Below are 12,302 nucleotides of genomic sequence, written 5' to 3'. Positions count from 1 at the left end.
AGCTTGTGCTCAGTTTCGCACCTGAAATTGAGCAGCAAGTTGGAGCCACTCTGCTTGCTGTGATTCCTTCTTAATTCCAAGTAAAATACTAAGAGAAAATAACATGCTGGTTAAAGCAGTGAGAGAGGTATTAAATTGGTTATCATCATTTAGAGCTCAGCACTTGCTTAATTTTCTCTCAGTGCTGAAGTACAAGACAGAATCAGTAATAGAACATTGGCAAAGATCTAGGTAATTATTTGGACAGAATGAGGAAGTCAGACCATTCTCACATTAAGATCTTTCAGAATCTCTTACCTATGCTTATCCACTATCCCACATAAGACCCAGCAAATGCATGGGCTATAATGGGCCAGGGACTCTTCCTGTGGCTGAGGACATGCTTGTCTGTAGGAAAAGAGACTTTAGGTGTACGGACAAGACATGCCCTGCCACGTGCTCTCATGTCCAGAAAACAGTTCGTGACCTCTTGCATTTATTCATACTGTGTAGCAGTTATTAAAAAACCCCAAAGATTTTAAGAAGGTTTGAGTTTTCAACACCTCCGAATATTAGATAGTGTTTTAGAAAGCACTTAAAGCTATGCTTTAACTTTGTCATTCCAGGTCCCATTCCTTTTAAAGAGAGCTAATAATGTGTGGCTCATGAATTTGTTTAATGAGGATTTGAGTTACTTGTGCAACACCACACACACACAAAAAAAAAGCAGCTGTGGAAATGCTGGGAACAGCCACCATCTCCTCACGCTCCCTTCTATGCCCTTAGCCCTCTTTGGTTTTACTCTGTTCTCAGTCAGGGACAATTTAATTCCTTCTTGCAAGTCCCTTCAGATTTGCAAACACAAATTATTATGCTCTTGCATTTAACCCTATTGAATACATCTCTTTTTGAAGATCTCTTCTTCACAGGTCTTTCTAGGCATCTATGCTGAAAGAAAAATTCAGATCTATGCTAAAAAGAAAGCATACATTTGCCACACTACTGGTCACTGTCTCCTGGCCTGTGACCAGACATGAACACTGCACACTACTTTGGATCCCAGTCTAGCCTTGCCTTCTCTTGTAATGAATTGCTGATGATTTTGATATACCTAAAATATAGTATTCAGAAAGGAATCCTGAAGCTGAGGCACTCAGTTCTGTCCAGCGGATGGTACGAAACTGTTTTGCGTTGTTACGCAAGTGAGTGGTAGCTCACGAAATGAACAGATATTTGTGGTTTTGGGTGTGTATTTGCATATTGTGAAATTGGTCACTTCGTTAAATTACTAAAATGTTGGTAATTTTAGAAAATGACTGAAAAAATAGGTAAAAATATTAAGTACCTAATTACAATATTCTGGATTATTAACTCAAAAGAATAAGTAAGGAGTTTTTTTCTAAAGTATGTATTTAGAAAAGCTTTCAAAAACAGTAAAGCTTGCCACTCTACAGTTTTAAGGGTTTTTTTACAGCTGAGGTTATTTCAGAAAACAATGGAAGACTTCAGCGTTTTTGTGAAGTGAGTAGCTCACAGTAGAAAAGTATCATTGGTTACTGCAAGGACTGGGTATCTGTATATATGTCTTTCTGAAAAGTTGCTGACATTTCCTGCAAAATAACCTTTCAGTTTTCGTCCATGTGTTAATTTGCATAGAGTTTGACTTCAGTCCTTCGTAAATAACGTGGAGGCACATGTTTTTGCACTTTCAGCAGCTGTCAACTGCAGGGCTACTCTGTTATATCTGAACACTTATGTGCATTGTAGTACTTGCATTTTTGTAATCAGTGGAGGAACCTGCACCTCCTGGTTGGATATCCACAGCCCAATGGGCTTGTTACCACCACCTGAAAATTTATACTCTCAAGTTTATCCTTAAAGGAGAACATCTAGGGTGCAAGGCAAGGCATAAATTCTGGGACTGGCAAGGGACTTGTGCTCTGAGACTGGCAGAGGAGCATCCTGCGAAATTCCTCAGTGAACAGGAAAAACCTCTGCAAATCCAACAAGACTTGTCTCTAGGCTTATAGTGACAAACAGCATCAATGGGATGGTCAGGAGGGGTAGATGTGTGGTTTCAGCATAGTAATGAGGTGCACTGGAAATGTAAACTGCATTGGTCCTGTCTTGGAAAGAGGCTTCCATTTCTATGGTAGAGTTAGGATGACCAATAAAGAGCTGGATGGTAGAGGTAGGATGGAAGGAGGGTGGGAAGGAGAAGTCAAGTGCAGCTCTGGTTCTGCAGCCCAACATGGTGTGACTAGAGGTGAGACAGAAGAGAGTTGAGGTCATTTGTCATTGTGCTTCCTTTTTGGGAAATTTTTGCTCTGCTTGGAGAAGTGGGAAATCCAGTAGACTTGCTTCAGCATCTGGGTGAGCCTTATCAGAAACCGTCTAGAGCCGTGAGGTCTCATTATTTGGTGGTGTAACAGGTGACACTGTTTTTCTATGTCTGGAGTAAAGCTGACATCACCTGTGTGGAAGAAGCAAGTTGGCTAGCATAGGTCCAGCTGCAGAGCTTTGGTAGCCAGACGTGTTGCATATACGTGGGTTTGAAAATTCCCTCCATGAATTCCTGAAGGGTGTTTTGAACCAGGAGGTGCTAGGCCATTAGAATGGCAGGAAAAAGGCAGTCGGGCTCCTGTTGTTCTTTGTCAACTATTGCCTAAAATACAATTTCTAGAAGTATCACTATATAGAAGAAGAACATAGCAAAGATAGTCTTCTGTCCCTTCATGCTGGTAACCTGAAGTTGTGCAGTATTGAACAGGGCTCCAGTCAGGGCACACCTTTCTGTGCAGATCCTGACTGTGAAAAGATTACCCCACTGAGAGTCATTCAGGATCTTCTGAAGATTTTCTAAAAGGTAACAACTCTATCCTTTCTACTATCAGATAAGAATGTTCACATAAGAATTTGTTGTGGCAGTTTTAGATGAGGGCAAGGTCACATCGCTGATCACCAGCGTTGAGTGGGAGCTCCCTGCAGACCTCTCTATTACCAGGAGATGCCTAGATTTATCCTGCACTTGAGGGGTATGTGCAGTACGGTGCAGGCCTGACGGCCAAGCTGCATGTGCAGCGCAGCACGAGCCTGCGCCTGCTCCGTTACCTGGTTTAGGTGGGTCACTGACTCCTCGATGCAAAGGTGTCTGTCAGGATCACTACAAGGGGGACCTATGCCTTAGGTGCCAAATGGCACAGGGACCAAAACCCATATGAAACAGAACTCACATGGAGAGGAAAAAGAGCAAAGTTTCTCTTTTTCTCACTAATAAAAATGGAAATACAGTCTAAAAGAGTGCAAAAGGTAGAAAAATGCAAAGAGGAAACAGTCTTTTAGCATAAGCTTTGAGAAGGAAAATGTTCTTGGAGAACACAGTAAATAATCACTTCAACTCACTTAGCAATGTGGAATATGGGGGAGAACTTCAAACATTTTTGTCTGACAAATAGTATCACAGTCATTTGGAAGCTGCTGGTTTTCCTTACACAGATTTCACCATCTGACTGAACCTGTAACACTAATCATACCTTCAGCTTCTAGGTGGTTCACATTATAACCCAGTGGAATAGCCAGTTGGGTATAGAATATCTATCATTTGAGTCATTTTGTGATTTCATAATATGCAGTTGATCTAAGCAGATGTGTGCATGTATATATATATATATATATATATATATATTTAACATTGTAAAATCCATCCTTTGAACGACATTTATTTAATTATATGTACATATGTAAGTAAACCCTCCAGTTCCCTGTTGTTTTTGGCATGTAGCTTTGTACAGCTTACATTCTCCCCTAATTTCTTCTCTCTTTAATGTTTGCAAAGTTGCATAATTGGATTGTTTTTCTCAGATGCAGGACATCTTTCTAGCCCTTTACTACTCTAAATTTCTTCTCTCATCTGATGGATAAGTCAGGCAAAATAAATTATTTCGCTGCGAAAGTTTTTAATATAGTAACACATTTTCCCTTCAAAAGCAACAGTAGGAGGATGGTATCACTAAAAAGAAGTAATTTCTCCTTTTCTGAGTGATGTAACACTTTCTCATTACCACAACACCCTAAATATTGGACTTCAACATTTTGGCATTACAAAGAGAAAAGCTATTTTATCCATCATGAAGTTTTCAAGATTCAGTAAAATTTTTCTCTATGTCCACAACTCAAAAAAGTAACATCCAGTTACTTGCTAGGTAAAGAGGAAGAAATAAGGAACAAGGACAATCCTTGTTCATATGAATTTGCTTTCCAATGATTTCATTCAAATAAAAGCTAGACTTATGAGGATGAGCCACCTTTCTTTGGGTGTCACAGGAGAACACTATGAATCTTAGTTGTGTCAATAAGGCCAGGATATGGTTTTATCTTCAGATAAGGTTTTATTGAACTTCATGAGCAAATAGCAATTGATTTTTCTGTCACAAAATAGGCACTATATACCTAGTCATTGAAGATATTGTTTGCACTAGAAATGTGCACTGAGGTGGAGTTTCTTTGCTTTAAAAGATGTCAGGGCTCCTTGTTACAGCTGGGACCCAAACAATTTATTTTCCTGGAAACTGTTGTTGTAAACTTCATGTTTTCTTACCACAGCAGACACTGTTGCTCCCTCCCATCCAGCAAAAAGTGTTTTAACTTTAAACACAGCCCTACTTTTAAATTAAACCAGAATACAAGTTCCTGCAGATTGCAAGGGCTTACTTGTATTCAATACCTGCATCCTGCGATTAATCTCTCTTCACACTGGCAGCTCCAAGTGAAGAGTTTAAAAAATGTGTCTTTGAATCTAAAAGCACGTTTGCTCAGTACAGAATGTCCCCGACACTTCAGACAGAGATGGACTGCAGGTGTGCTCGGGAAGCCCTGTGCATGCACAGAGGTTACTTCTTCCCAGCCTCCTAGCTAGCCAAATGGGCACAGGTACACAGCTCTATCTTAACATGGAATTCACAAAAAACTCAGCATATTTTTCAACAATAAAATATTTTTATTGCATTATATTTCATTACATTATAATGAGAAATCCACCTTTTTACATAAATACATTTTTCCAAAGCAGAATAAGAAAAATTACTTATTCTATATGAATTATGACAGTATGTCATACGAGTAGACATAAAATATCTAAGCCTCTTCAGAACATTTACTGTTCCTTTATCTTGTGTATAAATACAAAATAATTAAATGTAAACTAATTTAAAAACAAACAAACCAACCCCAGCATTGTCTTGTTAGAAACCAAAACAATCTCAGCATGAAACTCCACAATTTTATGAAAATTCTTAAACTGGCATAAGTATTGAATAAAGTGAGACTTCAGGGGCAAGTTTTCTGTAATTTCATTGCACAGTATCTTGTCCAAAAAGATCCTAGATAAATGCTAATAAGTTATAGTGGCAAAAAAGATTTATCAAAACATTCTGAGCCCAAGGCGTATTTAGGCACCTGAAGCAGCAGATTGAGTATGGCAGCACAGCCCTGTGCTTGTTTTAACCAGTTTTTATACCCATGTAATCCTGAATGGGCACTAAAATGCTAACAGCACTCAAATTTAGCAATCTCATTATTCCTAATGGAAGGATTACCCGCTATCCTCAACACTATCCACTCAAACCTCTGTATATCAGACTACCTGCAGACACTTGCACAACGGTTGCCACAATGGACCCATCTTATTTTTGGATATTAATGCTATTTGTAAGAACTTGTTGGCAAATAGTATTTGGAAAGAAGGAGCTTGCACAAAGGTGGGGCTACTCAAATTGTGAGAACGGCAGCAAGGTCACTGAGAGGTGCCTAGCAAAGCTTATGCTGTCTTATCAAACCAATTCAATCACTTTAGCTCAGTGAATAAATACGTACATAGCAATAGGCAATAGTAGGTATGAGGGGAGACTCTCAGAGGGATTGAACATTGAAAGCTGGTCTACAAACTCATCAAAACTGGAGAGTTTGGCTATTCTCTTCTTCCAGCATCCACTTCCCAGTATCTTCTGTCAAACACAGGTAGCTTCATTTGGAGATGTTTCTTCCCTCAGAGCTGGTTATGTGAACTGCAATAGGCAGAATTCAAACTATAAAGCCAGTCAGGGAATCCTTCCTTAAGTCTTCTTGCATGCCCCTGCTAGTAAGTGTCACAAACTTATCTTCTGGAAAAGATGCCTGATGGTGATGGTGGACCACACTGGCCCGATCCTGCAGTTAGATTTGCATTTAATCAGGCATTTGCTGTGGATACTCTGCCTGACCCACAGGATTTTCTTGTCCCAACAAAGGAGCCACTTCCTGGGCAAATCTGTGGCATAACTAACCAGATTTTCCCATAGAAACCAATGGCAGAATGTAGCTTGTTATTCCGGTGACACCCATACTGGTTTCAAAGCAGCCAAAAGCTAAACTCGGCCACCGAAAGGGCTCGCGTTAGCCTCGGCTGCTGTGCGGGGCACGTCCCCACTGTGCGGGGCACGTCCCCATTCCCCCTGGAGAGCAGGCGCGGCCCCGGCGGTACCTGTTGAGGATCCTGGTGACGAGGAGCTTGACCCAGGGTGCGGAGGGGCTCAGGCAGACCGTCTGGCCCTGCTTCGTCGTGGCTCTGTGGGGCGAGGGAGGGGCTGAGCCCGGGGCCGCGGCCGGGGCCGGGGCCGGGGCCGGGGCCGGGGCCGGGCACTTACATGACCTCGGGCACGGCGCAGTGCGGCCCCTCGGCGACGAGCTCCACGCGGGCCAGGCGCCGCGGCGGGATCACCTCGGACACGGCCCGCACGCAGCGGCAGCGCAGCTCCCCGGCCAGCGGCGAACCTGCCCGGCGGGAAGCGCCGCCTGAGCCCCGGCTCCGGGACCCCGCGGCGGCGCCCCCCGCCCCGTCCCGCCCCGCCCGCCCGGGCAACCCCGCGGCGGCCTGCCGGGGCCCCTCCGCGGACGGCGGCGTGCCCCCGGCTCGGCCCGCCGGGCCAGCCCGCAGCCGCTTACCGCGGCAGGGACCGGCGGCCAGGAGGAGGAGGAGGAAGAGGAGGGGGAGGCGGAGGTGCGGGCTCATGGCTGGTGCTGGTGGCGGAGGTGCAGCGGCAGCCGGCTGCGGGTCCCCTGGTCCGCCGGTGCTTTTATCCCCCGCCGGCAGCTGTCGGACAGGAGAAACGTGATTCACACGCCGTCGCGCATCTTTCTCTCCACCCGTGCACATCCTCGGGCGGCTGCTGCTCGTCCTCTTACGTGCCGCTGACCCGCCCCGTCGGCCCGGCCCGGCCCGGCCCGGCAGCCTGCAGGGTGCATGTACGGGCTGCGGGGTCGGTTCCGCGCCACAGCCTGTCTCCCGGCCCCGCTGCTTCTGGCCGGAGGTGAGCATTCAGCCGACTCCATTCACCAGGAGCCCAACAAGTGCCAGAGAGCCAGCAGTGGGAACGCGCACAGGAATGGACTGTCGTTTAGACACCAGAATTTGGAGGTTAAATTTAGCCCAGACCTAGTTTTCTTCAGGTTTGTAAACCTGAAAGATGCTAGTGGAAACTGAGACATAAAGTCTTTTGCATCTAGGGACGAGTTCACATTTAACATCAGCACCTGGATTTCTCTACCAAGGACACAGTAATTGCACTGTGGGTTTAGTTGTTAGCTGAAAAGCAAAGAGCCCTGACTGTTACGCAGAGCAGTGAGTGGTAGGCGCCCTGTGCAGCTCGCTGGAAACATGTCAAGGCTTGAAGTCTGCCAGAGGATCCAGGGATGCCTCTGAGCAGTAGATGCAGTCCAGAGGTGCCACAACCATCTCAGCCTTTCTTCCTAGTCTTTGGAGATCATGCTCTGCTTTATTTCAGTCCTCCAGCTTTTCTTTGGATTTCTGTTGTTCTTTCTAGGACAGTGAAGAGTGATTAAAAATTTTCCCCTAAAATCTTTACAAAGGTGTAGTAATTGTGTTAATTTTTTTTCCTTGGTCTGGGAAGCAAAAGAACCAATTTGATAATAGGCAATGGACACCTCATTCATTTTAACTCAGGCAAGGGGAGATGACAACACAGACTGATTTATTAGTGCTGTGTCTGCAATCTTGTAATCTCTCTGCTTAATTTCAAAATATTCCCAGGAAGAGGGAAGCTGAGAACAGAGATAACTTTGTATTCATAATTAGTCTGTCAGGTATTTCCCTGTACTCTGACCAATTTGACTGCCTCACCGTTAATGAGCTGACTTTTCTTCTCTTGGACCTGGGTGTGAACTCAATAATTTGGGCATTGCCAGTGCAGTCTCTGTGGCTCTAGGTCCACCAGACCTGTAAACCTTGGGGCGCTTGACTGTGGGAGACATCGGCCTGTCAGCCTCACACAGCCTCTGAAAAGCAGCTAGGCTTTGATGAGAAACAGGCCTTGGGAGGAAGATAAGAAACTGTTGAGTTGTGCCAAGGTGGCAGGGAAAAACAATGAACAGATGCAACACTAAACTCTGGAAAAGTCCTGAACTGTGAGAAGTTACCGCTGCATGAACAGTGTGTCAACAAGAGGATGATTGGTCTGCACAGCGTGTGTTAGAGTGGTCTTATGCTGATAGGAGAAAAGGTAGATAGCTGTCTAATTGCTGATTTGCTAATTATGAAGTAAGAGCTTTAACCATGGCATAAGTATGTACTATTGGCAAAAATAAATGGCTTTGCTTGTTATAACTCTCAAAGAGTTGTGCAGGTCCAATATCCTCCCGCAACACTTGACTATTTCTTACTTTTGCCACACTGCAGGAATTATGGAAGTGCTAAAGTAACCAGGAGGGGAAGATCTCAGAGCAGTGGAGATTTGTATTTATCTCCAAAGTGACTGTTTCTCATTGTACTCGGTCTGCCAAAGTGCAGGGAACAAATACCTAATTCCTGCCCATCTGTAATTCCTTCTGCCTTGCTCATGAGTTTTCTGAAAGAACTATAGGTTCTAGCTCAATTGGTAAGTGCCAGCTGTCAAATGCTAGCCTGAATACTAGTCCTTGCTCCACAACACCAAAACTCAGCTACAGCCCTGCCTATTATTATGAAATTTCCTTACAAGGTGTCAAGGGAAAAATGGCATTTTCATGCTGAGAATCCTATTTCTCCAATAAAAAAAAAATTCAGAGTAGAACCTGCAGTGATATGTTAGGTGTGCCAGATGCAAAGGTATAAAGACGGGGACTACCTTTAAAATGTAAGGAATGCAGTCTCTGTGAACCATTTTCTAGGTTTTTTTCTCCTCCACCCCCCTGCCCCCTATATAAACTAATGTTTCCTGGCTTGTGGCTGTTTATGAGATAGAGCATTACGTGCTGGCTTTTGTTTATTTGGGAAAAACCTTCCTATGCTATCGGTTTGTTTTTCTTTTTGTGGCAATGTTCTGTGCAAACAGGCTTTCTGCTTTGGAAAGCGCCAGCTCAATAGCAGCCTGGTTCTGAATGCAGTCACCTTAGATTTCAGGGTAAAGACTGAACTTGTTGCGTGAAGTCCTCATCATGCTGATGTCAGTGGCAATGTAGATGAAGCCAGCTTTTCATTGCTGACTTCAGTTGTCACTTTAAATAGACTGGGTATAGAAGAACAATTGGGGCTGACCAGCATTTTATCCCTTTTCTGAGCAATTCATGGAGGGCAGCAGTGGCTGAGCTCTTAGAATATTGCTACGGATGGTACGTTAAGGTCCCATCTCATGGAGGAAAAGCATTTCTCTGTTAGGGAGTGGCCAATGCCTTGTGTTACATAGAAATCTGCATTAACAGAGCATATTTCGTTAGAGTAACTACTTCAGTTTTATCCAAATCTCTCAGCAGGAATTTATGTCCAGGAATAGGCTGAGCTAAGTGAAATATATAGCAATAACAATGATTACATTAGTTTGGCAGTTAAACATGCAAGTGATAAGACAGCAGTGATGAACTCCACTCCTCAGTGGGCCTTCTGTCCTGTGGGTTTCAAACTGTCAACTCCAGCAATAGAATCTTAAATTACATCACTTTCCTCTGCCTTCTCAAACATCTGGAAAGCTGCTTCCTATTCTTTCTTGTCTCCAGTGGGAGATTTCATATCAAATAGTTAAGAGTGCCTTAAAAAAAAACAAGCTACCTTCAAGTAAAGCTGTGCTTCTTGTGAACTGGAAAAATTTCCACCTTTTTGGTAGAACAGTTATATATAAAATCCAGAGAATAGGTAGGTGTATGTGGGATTTGGAACTTAATCTGTTCAGGACTGATAAAATCAAATGGACAATGTACCCATGTTCTCTGGACCTAGCACCACCTCCCTGTGCTGAAACAGCTTTTCAGAGCAATCTGTTTCATTATTCTTCAACTAGGAAAAATTAATTCACATACATTAATTTGCCACTGACTGGTCTTGATGTGAATTATAACATGATTCAGCATCAATTCAGCAGATAAGCTGTTAAGGTATATGGCTTTTAAAGGGAGATCTGAGTGCTAAGCAGCTCATAACAATGAAATAATGATGTGTCAGGGAAGCAGAAACTCACTGCAGAAAGAGGTGAAGAAGCTCTGAGATTACTTCACCATGCCAAAAGGAAATACTCTTCAATCAGCAAATGTGGCTTGTTGACAAATGTGTAACATCTGCAGTGCTTATGAAGAAAATTATTTGCTTGGTCATTTTCCTGTGATGTAAGTAAACATTTGTTTGACGTTCACAAGAACATTTATTGATGGGTTAGAATATCTTCATTCTCTGACATATCGAACTCCTCAACAGCTGGCTTGACCTTTAGTCCAGGCTACAGTTTTGGGAAGTCTTGTGCAAATACCCACCCTACCAACAGAGTGAGAGGAAACTTGAGATGTACAAAGATTTGAAAAAATGTCTCACATGTCCAGGGCATTGCTCAGTCACTTCCCTTTAAGCTCTGCTAGGCTAACCCTATACATCTGGCTCCATCAGGGTACACTCAAACCGGTATTATGAGGACCATGTTTTAGAAAAAAAGTTAATAAGAGGTCAGAAACAAGAACACCTTATGCTGTTTGCGTTGGTGCTCAGAATATCATGCAACTATTCCTTTGTATTGGAGCCAATACTATAATCTTTAATGAAGGCTGTGACTAGAAGGCAGCTGAAATTATGAGTATGTGATCCACACTGTCACTTTTAGATAGATTCTCAAAAAAATTAAGAGGAAAATGATTAGGATCATTCAAAGGAATCCTCTTTCAAGGATTATGCCCTGGGCAATTAGCTCAATTTTGCAAACAGGATCAGCCCAACCTCCTGGCCAGACTTTTCCGGCTACAGGGATATTTCCCTCCCTTTTCTAATTGAAACAATCAGTTGGTCACACCTGGTCATTAGTCACTGGTGAAACATAAGAGAGGCTGACTGGTCCACTGCCGGTTGGCATGATGAAAGGCCATAAGTAGATATGCTCTCCTCTTGCACTGGTGCCTTCTGGAAGTAGGGATAAGAAAGGGAGGCAGATCAGATAATTTTCTTATGCTAGTCAGCGTGAATCAGGGAAGCCTGAGGAGAAGAAGTAACTTCAAAAGCATTTATCTGTGATGAGGTTAGTGTGTCAAGAAGTCTATGTGATGATAGAAAGAGAACAAGAATGCATGTTGTAACTTAGGGAAAATGTGCAATCTGCACAGCTCATCCTGCCACTCTGCATGAACGAACGATATTTTTAGGAGACTGAAGGAAGGCCCAGTAACACTTACCTCTCCTTGACACTGACATGGTAGACCTGACCTTTGCTCCCACTAGGTGAGGATTATTGCAATGGATTATTAAGGTGTTTTGAGCAAACACGTAGCAGAACTGATGAAACTGGGTTTCAATGGACTTGAGTTTTACAGTTGGATTCTCAGATGTCTAATGAAGTACAGAATCCAGCTAAGGAATTTCCTTCAATTAAGGCACTTATAACGTCTCTTTCTCCCTCTGCTTTAGATTCTCTAGCATGTTATGAAAGTGTGTTATGTGTTTATGCTGCAGTCTCCTCCTCAGTGTCAACACAATGGCATTTTCTACAGCTACCCATAGACTTTCAGAAAACATCTAGAAAGTGTCTATCTTTGATCCTAATACTTTGAAAATGGCCACCACTCAAGAGTTGCCAGGGGGACAGAGGGATACAGAATAATCAAGGCAGCTTCATCACATAATAAACTATTTAATTAAGAATACCAGTCTAGATGCTGCCAAACAGATGTGGAACTAGATTTCAGTACTGTTCCACTCCCAGGCAGTTATCCAAATAATTGTATTTGCAAAACAGGTGTGCAGACAGAAAATCCTCATGTTGTCTATGGTAGCTCCAGAGATGTAGCAGGGGTAGCGTGAAAAGGACAGTCAGCCATTCCAGACCTGT

The 12,302-nt window shown here is 43.3% G+C and overlaps 1 long non-coding RNA gene across 1 annotated transcript; it reads right to left on the bottom strand.

Moving 5' to 3' along the window:
- Positions 1–5,945: 5,945 nt before the first annotated feature.
- On the bottom strand, positions 5,946–7,052 carry LOC141959709 (uncharacterized). The gene is made up of 4 exons (XR_012633486.1): positions 6,958–7,052; positions 6,660–6,786; positions 6,497–6,580; positions 5,946–6,041 (listed from the first exon to the last, which is right to left on the bottom strand). It is a non-coding gene; the product is annotated as an uncharacterized LOC141959709 (long non-coding RNA).
- Between the last annotated feature and the right edge of the window lie 5,250 nt (positions 7,053–12,302).

The sequence above is a fragment of the Athene noctua genome, chromosome 4 (assembly GCF_965140245.1).
Source record: "Athene noctua chromosome 4, bAthNoc1.hap1.1, whole genome shotgun sequence".
In the NCBI taxonomy this organism is placed as follows: Eukaryota; Metazoa; Chordata; class Aves; order Strigiformes; family Strigidae; genus Athene; species Athene noctua.
Note: the sequence above shows the minus strand (reverse complement) of the source record. Positions and strands in the feature narration are given on the sequence as shown.